We start from the raw sequence: 16186 nt of genomic DNA, 5'->3' as shown, positions 1-16186 counted from the left end.
ATCTACCCTTTTGTACTCTGCTTTGTGATTCTGGGGTTGGGGCTCTGAAACTACATTTTCTGCTTTAACAGCTGCTCCTGTTGAATTCTGCCAATTAATGGTGTGGAGAGTCTGCAAGGCTGGAAGTTGAAGAAGCTTACTACTTCCTGTCTGCTTCTGTTTCTGAGAGTATCACACCAGACTCGTGTCTTCACTTTGGCAGATGTACTTCAATGGCTCAATTCAAATTAATTTACAGATTTTCCAACATTTGCAGAACTAGGGTCATAGTGCTTCCTCAGAGACACCCTTACTTCAGGAGCCCCAGCTCCATGGGGTCCCACAGAGATACCAGCCTCAGCTCAGTCTTAGAGATCTGAGTTTCAGCTGTGCAGGGTGTCTACTCCAGGCTTTTATGTTTTAATAAATCTAGCTTCTTTCCTTTGTTTACCCTGCCCTGGGGCTGGCAGCTGTTCCCTTCAGTTGTTACCTCATTTATAACTTTGTGTGTGTGTGTGTTAACATTTCCACTTCTTTACACATTTTTAAATACATTCACTTTTTTTTAAATTAAATACTTGATGTGGTTTCTTTTTCCTGCCTAGATCCTGCTTGATACAAAAATTGGTAACATGATTAATCCCAGAAAACAGATCCACAAAGATGAAATATAGGAACAGGTTTAATACAGAGGTCAGCAAACTTTTTCTATAAATGATTAGACAGTAAATATATTTTAGCTTTGTGGTCCATACAGTCCCTGTAACAACTAATACACTCTGCAAATATACCATCAAAGAAGTGGTGGTGGTTGTTGGTGGTAAGTGCCTTTGAGTTGGCTCTGACTCAGAGACCCCATGCACAACAGAAAGAAACACTACCCGATCTGGCATCGTGCTCACAATTGTTGCTATGTTTGAGTCCATTGTTGCAGCCATTGTGTCAATCTCTTTTGTCAAGGGTCTTCCTCTTTTTCACTGACCCTCTATCTTACCAAGCATGTTGTTTTTCTCCAGGGACTGGTCCCTTCGGATAACATGTCGAAAGTATATGAGTCGAAGTCTCAGTATCTTCACTTCCAAGGAACACTCTGGCTGTATTTCTTCCAAGACAGACTTGTTTGTTCTTCTGGAAGTCCATGATATATTTGATATTTTTCACCAACACCATAATTCAAAGGCATCAATTCTTCTTTAGTCTTTCTTACTCATTGTCCAGCTTTTGAATGCATATGAGGTGATTGAAAATATCATGACTTGGATCAGGCACACCCTTAGTCCTCAAAGTGACATCTTTGCTTTTTAACACTTAAAGGAGGTATTTTGCAACAGATTTGCCAAATTCAGTGTGTCGTTTCATTTCTTGACTGATGCTTCCATGGGTGTTGACTGTGGATCCAAATAAAATAAAATTCTTGGCAACTTCAATATTTTCTCCATTTATCATGATGTTTCTTATTGGTCACATTGTGAGGATTTTTGTTTTCTTTTTGTTGAGGAGTAATCCATACTGAAGGCTGTGGTCTTTGATTTTCCTCAGTAAGTGCTTCAAGTCCCCTTCACTTTGAGCAAGCAAGGTTGTGTCATCTGCATAACTCAGGTTGTAAAGTATTATAGTAAAATGTGCAAAAACTTAGAAAACCAAAAGGGAAAAACACGTTCTGCATTTCTCAAGCTGAAAGAAATGAAGCAAAAATTCAAGCCTCGAGATGAAATATCGAAGGATTCTATTGGCAAAATACTGAATGATGCAGGAAGCATCAAAAGAACATGCAAGGGATACAGAGTCACTGTAGCAAAAATAATTAGTCAATGTTCAACCATTTCAGGAGGTAATGTACGATCAAGAATCAATGGTATTGAAGGAAGAAGTCCAAGCTGCACTGAAGGCACGGGAGAAAAACCAGGATTCAGGAATCATCAGAATATCAATTGAAATGTTTCAGCAAATGGACACAGTGTTGGAGGTGTTCACTGATGTATGACAAAAAAATCTGGAAGACCGCTATCTAGCCATCCAACTGGAGGAGATCCATATCTGTGCCCATTCCAAAGAAAGGCGACCCAACGGAATGCAGATTTGATCTGATGAAGATCAAAGACCACAGCATTCAGTATGGATTACACCTCAACATAAAGAAATCAAAAATCCTCACATCTGGACCAATAAGCAACATCATGATGAATGGAGAAAAGATTGAGGTCATCAAGGATTTCATTTTGCTTGGATCCACAATCAACACCCATGCAAGCAGCAGTCAAGAAATCAAAAGATGCACTGCACTGGGCAAATTGGCTGCAAGAGATCTTTTTAAAGTGTTAAAAATCAAAGACATCACCTTGAGAGCTAAGGCGTACCTGACCCAAGCCATGGTGTTTTCAATTGCCTCATATGCACGCAAAATCTGGACAATGAAGAAGGAAGACCAAAGAAGGACTGACGTCTTTGAATTGTGGTGTTGGTGAAAAATATTGAATATACCATGGACTGCCAAAAGAACGAACAAATCTGTCTTGGAAGAAGTACGACCAGAATGCTCCTTAGGAGTAAGTATGGAGAGAATACTTCTCCCCTACTTTGGACATGTTATCAGGAAGCATCAGTCCCTGGAGGACATGACGCTTGGTAAAGTAGAGGACCAGCGAAAAAGAGGAAGACCCTCAATGAGATGAATTGACGCAGTGGCTGCAACAATGGGCTTAAGTATAGCAACAATTATGAGGATGGCACAGGACCAAGCAGTGTTTTGTTCTGCTGTGCATAGGGTCACTATAAGTCAGAACCAACTCTACAGCACTGAATAACAACAATATTCCAAAGAAAGGCGATCCAATAGAATGCAGAAATTATTGAACAATATCATTAATATCATACACACTACACAGTTACACAATAAAATTTTGCTGAAGATAATTCAAAAACAGTTGCAGCAATACATCAACGGGCAACTTCCAGACATTCAATCCAGATTCAGAAGAAGACATGGAATTGGAATATCATTGCTGATGTTAGATGGATCTTGACTGAAAGCAGAGAAAAACAGAAAGTTGTTTATCTGTGTTTTATGGACTATGCAAAGGCATTAACTGTGGATTATAACAAATTATGGATAACATTGCTAGGAATGGGAATTCCAGAACACTTAATTATACTCATGAGGAATCGGTACATAAACCAAGACACTGTCGTTTGAACAAACGAAGGGGATACTGTGCGGTACAAAATCAGAAGAGATGTGAGTCAGAGTTGTACCCTTTCACCAAACTTATTCAATCTGTGTGCTGGAAGAAGTTGTACATGACATGAAAACAAGTGGGTATGGTTGGATTGGGCTTGTGGGTTATAGGTTTATTACCCTGGTTTAATGAAAGTAGATCCAGAGTGGGAATCTGGAGGAAGATGCCTCAGTCCTGGTTCTGCTGCTAACAATTTCTCCATCTTCAGGGAATTTATGTGCTTACTCCTTACTTCAAATTCCTCTTCTCAAAAATCAGGCTATTGGGTATGAATATATCAAAGCTTTTCTCAACCTCTACAATACTATGAGTCTAAGAATTACATAACATAATTATGTATGGTGAATAAAGTCTGACATAAAAAATAATTGTGAAAATTGACTCTGACATAACAACATGAGTATCTCCACAGACCTGTTTCACAGATAAACTGGTGAAAATTATTTAAAAACAATACAACAAAACATTTAAAGTCTCTGGAATGGACCTAAGAGCATACAACACATCAAAAAAAAAAAAAAAAATCTGTTGAAGACAATCTACTAAAATTCAGTAAGAATATTGACAGTCTGTGGCATTTAACCAAGACCACTTTCTCCTTTCTTGTCCCAGATCAACGAGATGGAAACTTGACTCCAGACTGGTCCAGCCAAGTACACAGGGCTCTTTCTCCCTCCAGCTCCCAGTCTGAGGTTATCTTCCTGGGAGTGGCAGGACATCAGCATTTCTCATGACTCCAGGTACCTGTTGATTAGGATAAGTTATGGCTGAGTGTGGCTGAGAGGCAGGGGCTATATTTTTCTGCATAACCTACACTGAGGGCGTAGCAGGTATACTTTGGAATTGATACCTGAGTTCTGGAACCAGATTGCTCTTAAGATAAAAGCTCTTAAGGTGGTGGTTGGTTCCATGTGGGAGAAGTAAACAAAGAAGACCTGAGGCTACCACCTGTTCCCTGCAAACTGCTCCATCTACAGCCCAGTTCTGAAAGCTGGGTTATCAATTAGAGAAAAGCATGCCATTGACCCCATCCATCCCTACTTCCAAAGCCCTGACCCAGAGATTTTGCTTGGGGTGGAGGAGAGGGGGAAGTAGGCCATAAAACAGATATCTCCTAATCTCTTCCCAAAAAAACTGAGGCCAAATGCAAGACAGCATGGAGAAGTCCAAGTCTAAGGGTGTTCTCAAAAAACAGTGGAAGTTGTGGTGAAAAGCCATTGGGAGGGGATTGATATATTCATTGGAAATATAGGTTAAGTGTAGGCTGGCTATTTTGTGGGAGAGAACCAGGAAAAGAGACAGCTGGGAAGAGCCTTCCTGGGATCAGAACAAATCAAAAACACTAAGCTCAGGAACTGCCCCTTCAAAGGAGTTGGGATTTGATTGAATTGGCCTGTGAAGTAATTTACCTTCCAGGACACTGTTGAAAACCATAGATCAATTAATTCTTGCCTTGAAGTGGATTCTGACTCATAGTGACCCTACAGGATGGAGAATAACTACCCCATGGGGTTTTCAGGGCTGTAAACCTTTACAGAAGCAGACTGCTACATCATTCTCTTGTGAAGCAGCTGGTGGGTTCAGACTGCTGAAATTTTGGGTAGCAGCCCAGCGCTTAAGCACTGTACCACCAGGGCTCCTTAGCAAGCATTTAGTGGATATTAAAATCTGGGCCTCCATGAGTTGGAATCAAATTGATGGCTATAAACAACCACAACTTGGTCATTGAAACAGACACTCAGACAGCACTGACCAAACCACTTTATCCCAGGGTGAGTGGCATACTCAAGGTTGCACTCCCTTAAGTAGCAACATCAGAAGCTTAATGTTGTTGGAGAGGAAATAGACTTTACTAAAATAATCCAGGCAGTCAATAAACAAATAAACAAGCAATAGCATTAAGAAAAAGAAATCCCAGAGGGGGAAGACCAGTTCCCAGAGTTCCTACAATATATCATGTAAAATGTCCAGTTTTCAACAACAGTAAAAATAATAATAATTACGATACATATAAAGAAACAAGAAAGTATGACCATAAAAGAAGTGGGGGAGGCAACAGAAACTGCCTATGGGAATGACCACATGACAGATTTAAAAGACAAAGTCTTTAAAATAGTCATTATAACTATGTTCAAAGAATTAAAGGAGACCATAACTAAAGAATTAAAGGAAGGTATTACGACAATGTTACTTCAAAAAGAGAATACCAATAAAGATATAGAAATTAAAAAAAAATCAAAATTCTAGTGTTGAAACAATTGATAACAGATAGCAGAAATGGTAGATTCATTGGAGGGGCTCAACAGTAGATATGAACTGGCAGAAAAAAGAATTAGTGAACCTGTAGCTAGATCAATAGAGATTATGCAAATCAAGAAACAGAGAGAAAAGAGAATGACAAAAAATGGACAGAGCCTCAGAGAGATGTGGGATACCATTAGACACACCAATTCATGCATACAGGGAGCACAAGAATGAGAAGAGAGAAAGGAGCAGAGAGATATGCAATTAACAGTACTATAAACTTCCCAACTTATTTAAAAAAAATCTACATATGGAATCGTTATGAGTTGAAATCGGCTCGACGGCAACGGGTATCCAGGGAACTCAACAAACTCTAAGTAGGATAAACACAAAGAAATCCAGAAACTGACACACGTAGAGAAAATGCAAAAAAATCAGATACAAAGAGACTATCTTGAAACAAGCAAAAGAAAAATTATCCAATTATAAGGAAACCCCAATGAAATGAGCAGATGACTTCTCAGCAGAATTAATGGAGGCCAGAAAGCAGTGAGATTAAAAAAAAACCAAAAGAGCAAAATAATAAAGTCCAACAAGAATCCTATATATAATAAAGCTATCTTATAAAAATAGAGGCCAAATAAATATATTCTTAGGTGAACAAAAATGGAGAGAATATGTTGTTAACAGACCTGCCTTACAAGAAATGCTAAAAGAAGTTCTTCAGGCTGAAAACAAATGATCTCAGGTTGTAACTCAAATAGACACAAAAAACAAGCAGCACCAGTAAAGGTAATTATGTGATTACAAAAGTATCCAGTATAAAATCATAATTCTCCTTTTTTATCTTAAAAAAAATAAACTCATTGCCACAGAGTCAGTTATGACTCACAATGACGCTATGGGTCACATTAGAACTGCCCCATAGGATTTACAAGGTTGTAATTTTTACATAAGCAGCCTGCCACATCTTTCTCCCACAGAGCGGCTGGTGAGTTTGAACCACTGACTTTTTGGTTAGCAGCCAAACACTTAAGCACTGCATCACCAGGGCTTCATTTTCTTCTCTTAACTGATTTTAAAAGCAAATGAATAAAGCAATACATGTACATATTTCCAAAAATTACCACAATGTTGGTGGCTGGGAGCAAAATTGTATTGTGCTAAAGAAATGACTCCAGATGATAACTGAAATTCACAGTAACAAATGAAGAGAACCAGAAATAAATAAACAAGGTAAATAAAACAAAAACTATAAATATGTATTGTTCTTATCTCAGCCTATTAAGAAGTCATAAAATTAAATAATAGTTATAACAATGTACTTTTGGGTTTGTAACATTTATATATGTAATATCTATAACAATAATACCACAAAAAGGATGGAAAGAGAATACAACTATAAAGGATTAACATTTCTATATCTCATTGGAATTAAGTTAGTATCAATATGAAGTTGATTCTAGGAAGTTAAGATGTAGATGATAAGTCCTAGAACATCCACTAAGAAAATATCTCAAGAAAAATACAGTAAAAACAAAAAAAAATTAAAAAGCCTCATTAGATAATATTCACTTAATGTGAAAAAGCAGTGAAGGAGGAATAGAGGTGTAAAAAATCCTTATGGGATTTGTTTCCTTGTTTTGGAGGTTTAGGGTCATGGTTTCATGGGACATTCCTGTAATTAGCCCAATAACATGTTGAGTGCTTCTCTTCTACCTCCTAGTTTGTTGTGCAGTGCCTGGAGTCTTAAAAGCTTGCTAGTGGCCATCCAAGGCATGGAAATTAGTCTCTGTTTGCAACAGAGGAAGAAAGAGACTCTAGAAAAGAAGGAGGATACGGAATGTGTGGCTAATTGCCTCCATGATCAACTGTCTTCTTTGCCATTAGACCAGAAGAACTGGATGGTGCCCAGCTACCATTACTGGCCATTCTGATAAAAGATTCTATAGAAGAATCCTGATCTACAGGGGGAAAATGCAAAACAGAATTTCAATTTCTTATGCACTATGGACTTTCTGGAGCTAGGAAGGCTGCGCGAACCCTGAAACTACTGCCCTGAGATACTCTTTAAACCTTAAACCAAAAATATTCCCTGAAGACTTCTTAAAACCAAACAATAGTTTAGCTTAACTAATCATGTCTGCCTTGAACAAAGATTAGACTGGACTATATTTTTTTATAAGACATAAAATTATATTGGTGAGGAGTGTGCTTCTTAGCTCAAGTAGACACATGAGACCACATGGGCAGCTCCTGTCTGGAGGTGAGATGAGAAGGCAAAGGGGGAGAGGAGCTCGTTGAACGGACATAGGAAATAAGGAGCATGCTGCCACATTGTAGGGAAAGCAACTAGGGCCACATAACATTGTATATATAAGTTTTTGTATGAGAAACTGACTTGAATTGTAAGCTTTCACTTAAAGCACAATAAAATTATATACACATATATATACACATTTGTAAAAAAATATACAGAAAAAAGAACCTCTGCCTTAAGCATTGTGCTCTTTTAAAAATTATCTATATGGAATCAAAGTGACAACAGCAACTCAAAAGATTAGTTAGGAACCTTAAGGGGCAAGGAGTGTATGTTAATGAGAGAGGAAGAACTCAGAAAAAGAGGGTGGGAATTGTTTCACAACTCAAAGAACGTAATCAACGTCACTGAATTATACATGCAGAAACAGTTGAATTCTTGCATGTCTTGCGTGTATATGCTCAAAAACAACAAAATAAATAAATAAAAATAATATTTAAAAAATGGCAGGAGACATGTAGAAACTAAAACCCAAAATATCTAATCAAAGACAGAGATGACCAAACAGGAAAAAAAAAAAAAAAATCTGAGTATACTCTCTTCACAGAAGTCAAACTTTAGATTCAAAGATATACATGGATTGGAAATAAAAGGATGGTAAAATATGTATTATGCAAACCACAATCATAAGAAAGCTGCAATGGATATACAAATGTCAGGCAATATATATGTATATATTTGGTTTCAAAGTTAGAATGCACGGTTTGAAAGAGAAGAAAGAAAAAAGAGAAAGCTGGTTACAGATCTGAGGGAATCAAGAAGAGAGGAAAATAGAGAGAAAAAAGGGGGACAAGTTTGGGGAAAATCCAGTGGCCCAAAATCCCAATCTCCTACCCACAGCCCAACCCTCAGAGCAGAAGTGAAGAATTAGATTAGTTTGGTACAAAAGTTTTTAAAAAATTCAAATCACCACAAAGGTGGTTTGGCTTCTCTCTGAGCCTCCAGGATCAGCATCTCTGGGTATGTCTCTCTCTCTCTCTCTCTCTCTCAATCTGGCCAGTCTGGCCTCTCCACCACAGACACTGTTTCAGCATTCCCAGGCCTCCACCTGTATCCCAGTCTGGGTTTTCAGGGAGTGTAAACCTGAAGTTAGAGTGAAGCTGCTTCAGAGTCTGGCCCATGTATCCATCCAGACTCCCAGGTGGAGTGTGTGGCTCCCAGGGCAAAGAGGGTGGGAGGGGCCCACCCTGCCCAGGCAGACGGCATCCAAGGGCTCACCCTCCCTCTCCCCCCTAACTCAGGTGGAGGGGGAGCAGCTGTCACCAGAGGAGCCTATGTTGGTGAAGGTTTTGGCTCAGCACAGAAGGACATCAGCGGTGAACCTGAGGGCATCCAGCATTGGGAGCAGATTGAGAAGAGCTGTGTCACTGAGGTCACTGAACCAGGACTTGATGGGGATGGCACTGTCTGGATGGCTCCCATAAGCCCCAGGGGAGTTATCCAGGATCACAATGCTGGAGAGGTCACTGTGGACTACAGAGAGGTCCTTAACGTAGTGCAGTGCTGTCTGTAATAATCTCCTCTTGAGAATGCTTCTGCCCTTGTCCAGTTTGTCGGCCACAGTAGAGTCATAAACCTCCATGCTTGCTGTGAACATCAGCTCGTACAACTGGCTCACCACTTCTAAGAAGAAATCCACATGAGGCCTCTTACGTACAAAAAACTGGACGGGGTGTTTCTCTATTACCACCTTTAGGATGAAGTCAGGAGGCATTCCAGGCCGGACTGTGGGCTTCAGAACTCCATCATGGTGTCATCTAGCTCCAGTACCAGGATCTTCCTCTTCACCTGGCCTACCCGATTCCGGGACACAAGAGATAAAGGAAAAATATCATATCAAACAGTTTGGTACTGGATTACCGTGTGGCTCTGCCTCTGCAAAGGGTAAATGAAGAAGCTCCGGAGCTTGGCGGCGAAGGCCACGAACGTGTGCAGCCCCAGCAGACGCTGCGTCCACATCATCCCAATGACCCCCGGCACCGCCGGCCCCGGGGCTCCTGGGGGGAACGGGGCCTAGAGTGGCAGGAGAGGCTGCAGAGAGGGACAAGGAGCGGCTCAGAAAGCCACCCCCGGCGAGGGGAAAATCCAGCAGAACAGGTAGCTGGGGGACAGGCGTGGGCAGCCCGCGGAGGCCCATATGGATGGGGACCTGCACCGACGGCTTCGCAGAGGCTGTGGGCCGAGACAGGTAGGGCTAGGAAGGGGTCCCGGAGACCCAGGAGAGAAGGGGGTGGAGAATTGGGGGAGGGGGTAGTAGGGGAGGGGTTAGGGAGAGGGAGGAGAGGGAGGGGAGGGAGAAGGGGCGAGGAGAAGGGGGAAGCAGAGGGAGGCCCCCTGCGCAGGGGCGCTAGGGGGCTGCCTGCAGGAAAGGGCAAAGATATTTTAAAACAAAAAACGAATGTATGAAAGATGAAAAGTGACACTTTTTAATAATGATAAGGCCAATTCATCATAAAGATATGACACTTATAATCAAATATGCAAATAATAACAGAGCACCAGAATACATAAAGCAAAAACTGACAGGATTTAAGGAAGAAATAAACAGATCAACAATAATAGTTACAGACTTCAAGACTCCACTCTGAATAATAGATAGAACAACTACTTAGAACATCAAAAAGGAAATAGACGACTTGAGCAACACTATAAATCAACTAGACCCAACAGACATCTATAGGACACTCAATTCGACAACAGCAGAATACAGCTTTTTCTCAAGTTCACAGAGAATATTCTCCAGGATAGACTATATGCCAGGCCATAAAACAAACCTTAATAAATTTAAAGAGATGTAAATTATACAAAGTATGTACTCTGCAAAAACTGGACAATGAATAAGGAAGACTGAAGAATTGATGCCTTCAAATTGTGGTGTTGGCTAAGAATATTGACGGTATCATGGACTGCCTGAAGAATGATCAAGTCTGTCTTGGAAGAAATACAGCCAGACTGTTCTTTGGAAACAATGATAGCCAGACATTGTCTTATGTACCTTGGGCACGTTATCAGGAAGGACCAGTCCCTAGAGGAGGACATCATGCATGGTAAAGTAGAGGGTCAGTGAAAAAGAGGAAGACCCTCAAGAGATGGATTGACACAGTGGCTGCAACAATGGGCTCAAGCATAACAATGATTGTGAGGATGCCACAGGATCTGGCAGTGTTTTGATCTGTTGTGCATAGGATTGCTGTGAGTTGAAACCGACTTGACGGCACCTAACAATGACAATACATTCTCTGCCCACTGTGGAATTGAATTAGAAATCATTACCAGGACAAAATCTGGCAAACTTTCAAATATGTGAAAAGCAAATAATACACTCCTAAATAACAAATGAGTAAAAGAGGAAATCAAAAGAGAAATTACAAAATATTTGAGATGAATGAAAATGAGCTCACAACATACCAAAAGTTATGGGATGCAGTTAAAGCGGTGCTTAAAGGGAACTTCATACCTATAAAAGTTTCTATGATAAAAGAAGTAAGATCTCAAATAAACGAGCTAATCTTCACCTTAAGTCAATGAAAAAGAAGAGTAAATTTAGCATAAAACAAACAGGAAAAAAATAACGATTAGAGCAGAAATAATGAAATAGAGAATAGAAACAATAGGGAAACACCAATCAAACCAAAAAGTAGCTCTTTGAAAAGATCAACAAAATTGACTATTCTTTATGTATATTTACCAAAATAAATTTTAGAGGACTCGGATTACTAGAATCATAAAGGAGAGAAGGAACATTACTGTTGATTTTACTTACTTTAAATGGTTAGTAAAGGAAATATTATATAAGACTGCATGTGTATAGTTTAGATAAACAAAATCCTAAAAAGGCATAAACTACCAGAATTGATTCATGAAAAAATGTACATTTCAAATAAACCTATGACAAGTAAAACAATTGAATGAGTAGTTAAAAAAAAAAAAACTACAAGAAAAAAAAAAAGCTCAGATAGCACAAATTCTGAAATCGCCAAACATTTAGAACTATCCCATAAGATTTCTAAGCCTGCAGATCTTTACAGAAGCAGATTGCCACATCTTTCTCCCATGAAGGAGCTGTAGCTGCTGAGTGCTTTAACTACTCTCCCACCAGGGCTCCTTAAGAACCAGTATTAATCTTTCCAAAACCAGACAAAGACATCATGAGAAAAGAAAACCAGAAACTAATACCTTTTATGACTATGGATGCAAAATTCCTTAACAAAGTGCTAGGAAACCCAATTTATCAACATATAAAAAGATATATACACCATGACTAAGTGCCATTTATTCCAGAAAGGCAAGATTGGTTTAGCACTCAAAAACGAATTAATGTAATACATCATATCAACAGAATTTTTTAAAAAAATCAACACATGATTATCTCATAGATGCACAAAAATCATTTGGTAAAATCCAACAATCTTTCATAATAAAAACACTCAACACATTAGAATAGCAATAGTCTTAGCCTAATAAAGAGTATGTATGAAAAATCAACAAGTAAAATCATATTTAATGGCAAAAGGCTGGATGCATTCCCTCTAAGATCAGGAAAAAGACAAGTATATATGCTCTCACCACTTTTACTCACCATTTTACTGGATGTTCTAGCCAGGATGCTAAACAAAAACAAACAAAAAGAAATAAAAAGGCATCCAGATAGAAAGGGAAGAAATAAAACTATATTTTCAGATGTCATGATCTTTTACGTAGAAAATCCTAAAGAATAAACTAAAGAAGTATTAGAAAATAAATAAGTTTAGAAAGGTTGCAGGGTACAAGGTCAGTATTTAAAAATCAATTTTACTTCCGTACAAAAGCAATAAAAAAATCTGAAAATAAAATCAAAAGTGATTCCATTCAAAGTACTATTGAATATAACGACATATCTAGGAGTAAATTTAACAAAAGAAATGCAAATCTTCTACTCTGAAAACTACAAAACATTACCGGAAGAAGTTACAGAAAAACATCCTGTGTTCATGGGTTAGAAAATGTAACATTGTTAAAATGCCAATACTTCCTGAGTTGACCTATGGCCTTAATGTCTGTAGAATGTCTAGCAGAATCTTGATGTCTAGTAGAATCTTAGGTGACTTCTTTGTAGAAATTGACAAGGTGATTCTAAAATTCATATGGAATTACAAGTAATCCTCCCTGAATAGACAAAGAACAACTTAGAAGGAACCACACTTCTCTACTTCAAAACTTACTACAAAGCAATAGTAATCGAGACTGTGGTACTGGCATAAGGATAGATACATAGATCAGTGGGACAGAATTGAGAGTCTAGAAATAAATCCATTTGTCTATGGTCAATTTATTTTTCGGCAAGGGTGCCAAGACTATTCATTAGGGAAAGAATCAGCTTTTCAACAAATGGCACTGGGATCAGCTGGATAGTCACATGCAAAAGAATGAAGTTGGGCCCTTACCACATATAGTATACAACAAATTAACTCCAAATGAATCAAATACCTAAATGTAAGAGCTAAAATTATAAAAGTCTTAGAAAAAAGCATAGGATTAAATCTTCATGACTTCATATTTGGCAATGAATTCTTAGACATGGCTTCAAAAGCATGAACGACAAAAGGAAAAAGTGATGCATTGGACTTCATCAAAATGAAAAACTTTTTCTCGTAAAGGGACACCATCAAGAAAGTGAAAGAAGTCATACAGAATGGGTGAAAATAATTGTAAATTGTATATTTGATAAGGACTTATATCTAGAATATATAAAGAACTCACAGAATTCAATAATACAAAGATAACAGATTTTTAAAAATAGATTATCTAATAGGCATTTATCCAAAACAGACATAAAAATGGCCAAAATGCACATTAAAATATGCTTAACATTCTTAGTCATGAGAAAAAATGCGGATCAAACCTATAGTGATATTCCACTTCACACCCGCTAACGTGGCCGTAATAAGAGTCAGGAAGTAACAAGGATGTAGAGAAATCCAAACCCTCATACACTGCGGGTGTGAATATAAAACGGTGTAGCCACTTTGGAAAACTGTTGTCAGCTCCTCATACAGTTACTGTATGACCCAGAAATTCTACTCTTAGTACATGCCCAGGAAGAATAAAAACATATGTGGATACAGAAACTCGTGTACAAATGTTTATAGCAGCGTTACTGCAGCGTTTTTCATAATAGCCAAGAAGTAGAAACAACTCAAATATCCATCAACTGATGAATGGATAAACAAAACATGGTCTAGCCATACAACGAACATTATAAACGGGAATGAAGGACTAATACATGATACAATGTGGATGGACCTTAAAAACCCAGTGTAAGTGAAAGAGCCACCTATTGCATGATTCCATTCATATGAAATGTCCAGAATAAGCAAATCTATGGAGACAGAAAGTAGTTCAGTAGTTTCTTAAGGCCGAGGAAGGTGGGGAAGATGAAGGGTTTAATTTTTGAGATGATGAACATGTTCTCAAATGCATTGTAGTGATGGTTGCACGTATCTGTTAATATATTGAAAACCACTGAATTATACACTTTAAATTGGCAATTTGTATGCTATGTAAATTATATCTAAAGAAAGCTGTTTTTAATTAAAAAAAAACTCGTAATGGGAGTCTAGGCAGAAAATGAAGTTATGACGTTGCATATTAGGTTTGCTTATGTGGTTAATATAGTCTTTAAATTCACATGACTTCTGCAGCTCATGAACCATCAAAGGAGGAGGTTATGAGAGGGGGTATGGTCAAGAATTGCCACCGTATTTATGTTTCTTTGATCTACTTAAGAGGTATTTGATATTCATAGCGATTGATAGGGACAGAGTGCCTATTTTATAAGCTGTGACTTGTAAAATAGCTGATAGAGCATTTCCTTTAACTTTCATTTATAAAACATCAACTTCTTTGCACCAGGCTTAAATTCCCCTCTAATTTAATAATAATTGGGCAGTGGCTCATTCTGGAAATGTAATTGGTGTGTAAAATGCACGCTGACATCCTTTAGCCACTCTCTAATATACAAAGAAACCTAAGATTAGGGGCCGTACCCCTCAAGGACAGGGGTTTCACCTAGCAGTCACCTCTTCGGTACCCAGAATTCCTGTGAGACTCTGGGCAGGCTCTCCACGAGCATGTGGTGACCAGAAGTGAAATAGTATTGAATGCTTGACACGAAGAATGGGGAAGTGGGCATGGGGGAAATGGGCAAGGCTTGACAGGGTGCTAGGTGCCACATCACAGCTGCATCACTTCATCAATGGGTAAGCATGACTGTGGTTCCCCTGATGTAATTATGAAACAATTCCCAGGCTAACTGCTTTCTGTGTTTAATTTTTCTAAAACATTGGACTTAACCTGTAACTGCAGGAATCCAAAAATTTTACTTTGTGCTATTTCTGAACATTAATTTCTTTTCCTGTGGTGGAGTCTGGATTGCATAGCTATGGGCATTCTAAAAAATCAATCCATAATGAATAAAAATGCTGACATTTTTACCAAAATTGCCTTTATAGTTAAGGGACATGTGCATCACAAATGTTTTCAAACTAAGGGAATAGCCTGTCGGGTAAACTGGGATGTAGGTTTCTTTTTTCACCAAATAAATTACTATGAAGGAAAAATTGATAAGCTAATTTGTTAAGAGTCAACTCTAAAATTCCAACCGTTTACTGTGCCCGTGAATCCAAATTCTCATGCTCTCCTTCAAGCCCTGGGCTTCCAAGTCTCCGTGACTTTGGGGTTGGACAGATGGTGCTACTTAGTGGTAAAAATAGCCAGCTCTATAAAAAAAATAGTTAGGAAAATTCTGTGTAGAGTTAACTGGAGGAAGTTGTCTAACGTCTCTGAATCTCAGTTGCGTAATTTGTAACAGGGAAGGAATAGAACTTCCTGCATACAGTTGTGGAAATTAAAAACAGAGAACAACTGAAAAATATTTAGCCCAATCCCTAGCCCCTGTGAGGAGCGCTGGTGGCCTGGTGATTAAGAGCTCCTCTGGTAACCAAAAGGTCCAGCAGTTTGAATCCACCAGCTGCTCTTTGTAAACCTTGTAGGGCAGTTCTGCTCTATCCTACAAGGTCACTATGAGTCATAAGCCATTTAACAGCAATGGGTTTGGTTTTGGTTTCTTATCTATTAAGAAGCCCTGGTGGCACAGTGGTTAAGAGCTTGGCAGCTAACAAAAAAGTTGGCAGTTCCAATCCACCAGCTGCTCCTTGGAAACCCTATGGGGCAGTTCTACTCTGTTCTACAGGGTCACTGTGAGTCAGAATTGACTTGACAGCAAAATATTTGGTTTGGGGGTTTTGACAGGTGTGAAGCATTCAGTAAATGTCATTTGTTGCCATTATTCCTTGAGAAATTGTTGAAAGTGGTGCTTTTTCTTAGGACATAAAGTAATATGAACATTGTAGAGTGTGAATCTATGGAA

The 16186-nt window shown here is 38.7% G+C and overlaps 1 pseudogene; it reads right to left on the bottom strand.

Moving 5' to 3' along the window:
- Positions 1–9038: 9038 nt before the first annotated feature.
- On the bottom strand, positions 9039–9741 carry LOC100675966 (CTD nuclear envelope phosphatase 1-like; annotated as a pseudogene).
- Positions 9742–16186: the final 6445 nt, after the last annotated feature.

This window comes from Loxodonta africana, chromosome 6 (genome assembly GCF_030014295.1).
Source record: "Loxodonta africana isolate mLoxAfr1 chromosome 6, mLoxAfr1.hap2, whole genome shotgun sequence".
Lineage (NCBI taxonomy): Eukaryota > Metazoa > Chordata > Mammalia > Proboscidea > Elephantidae > Loxodonta > Loxodonta africana.
The sequence above is the reverse complement of the archived record's forward strand: the minus strand, read 5'-3'. Positions and strand labels throughout refer to the sequence as shown.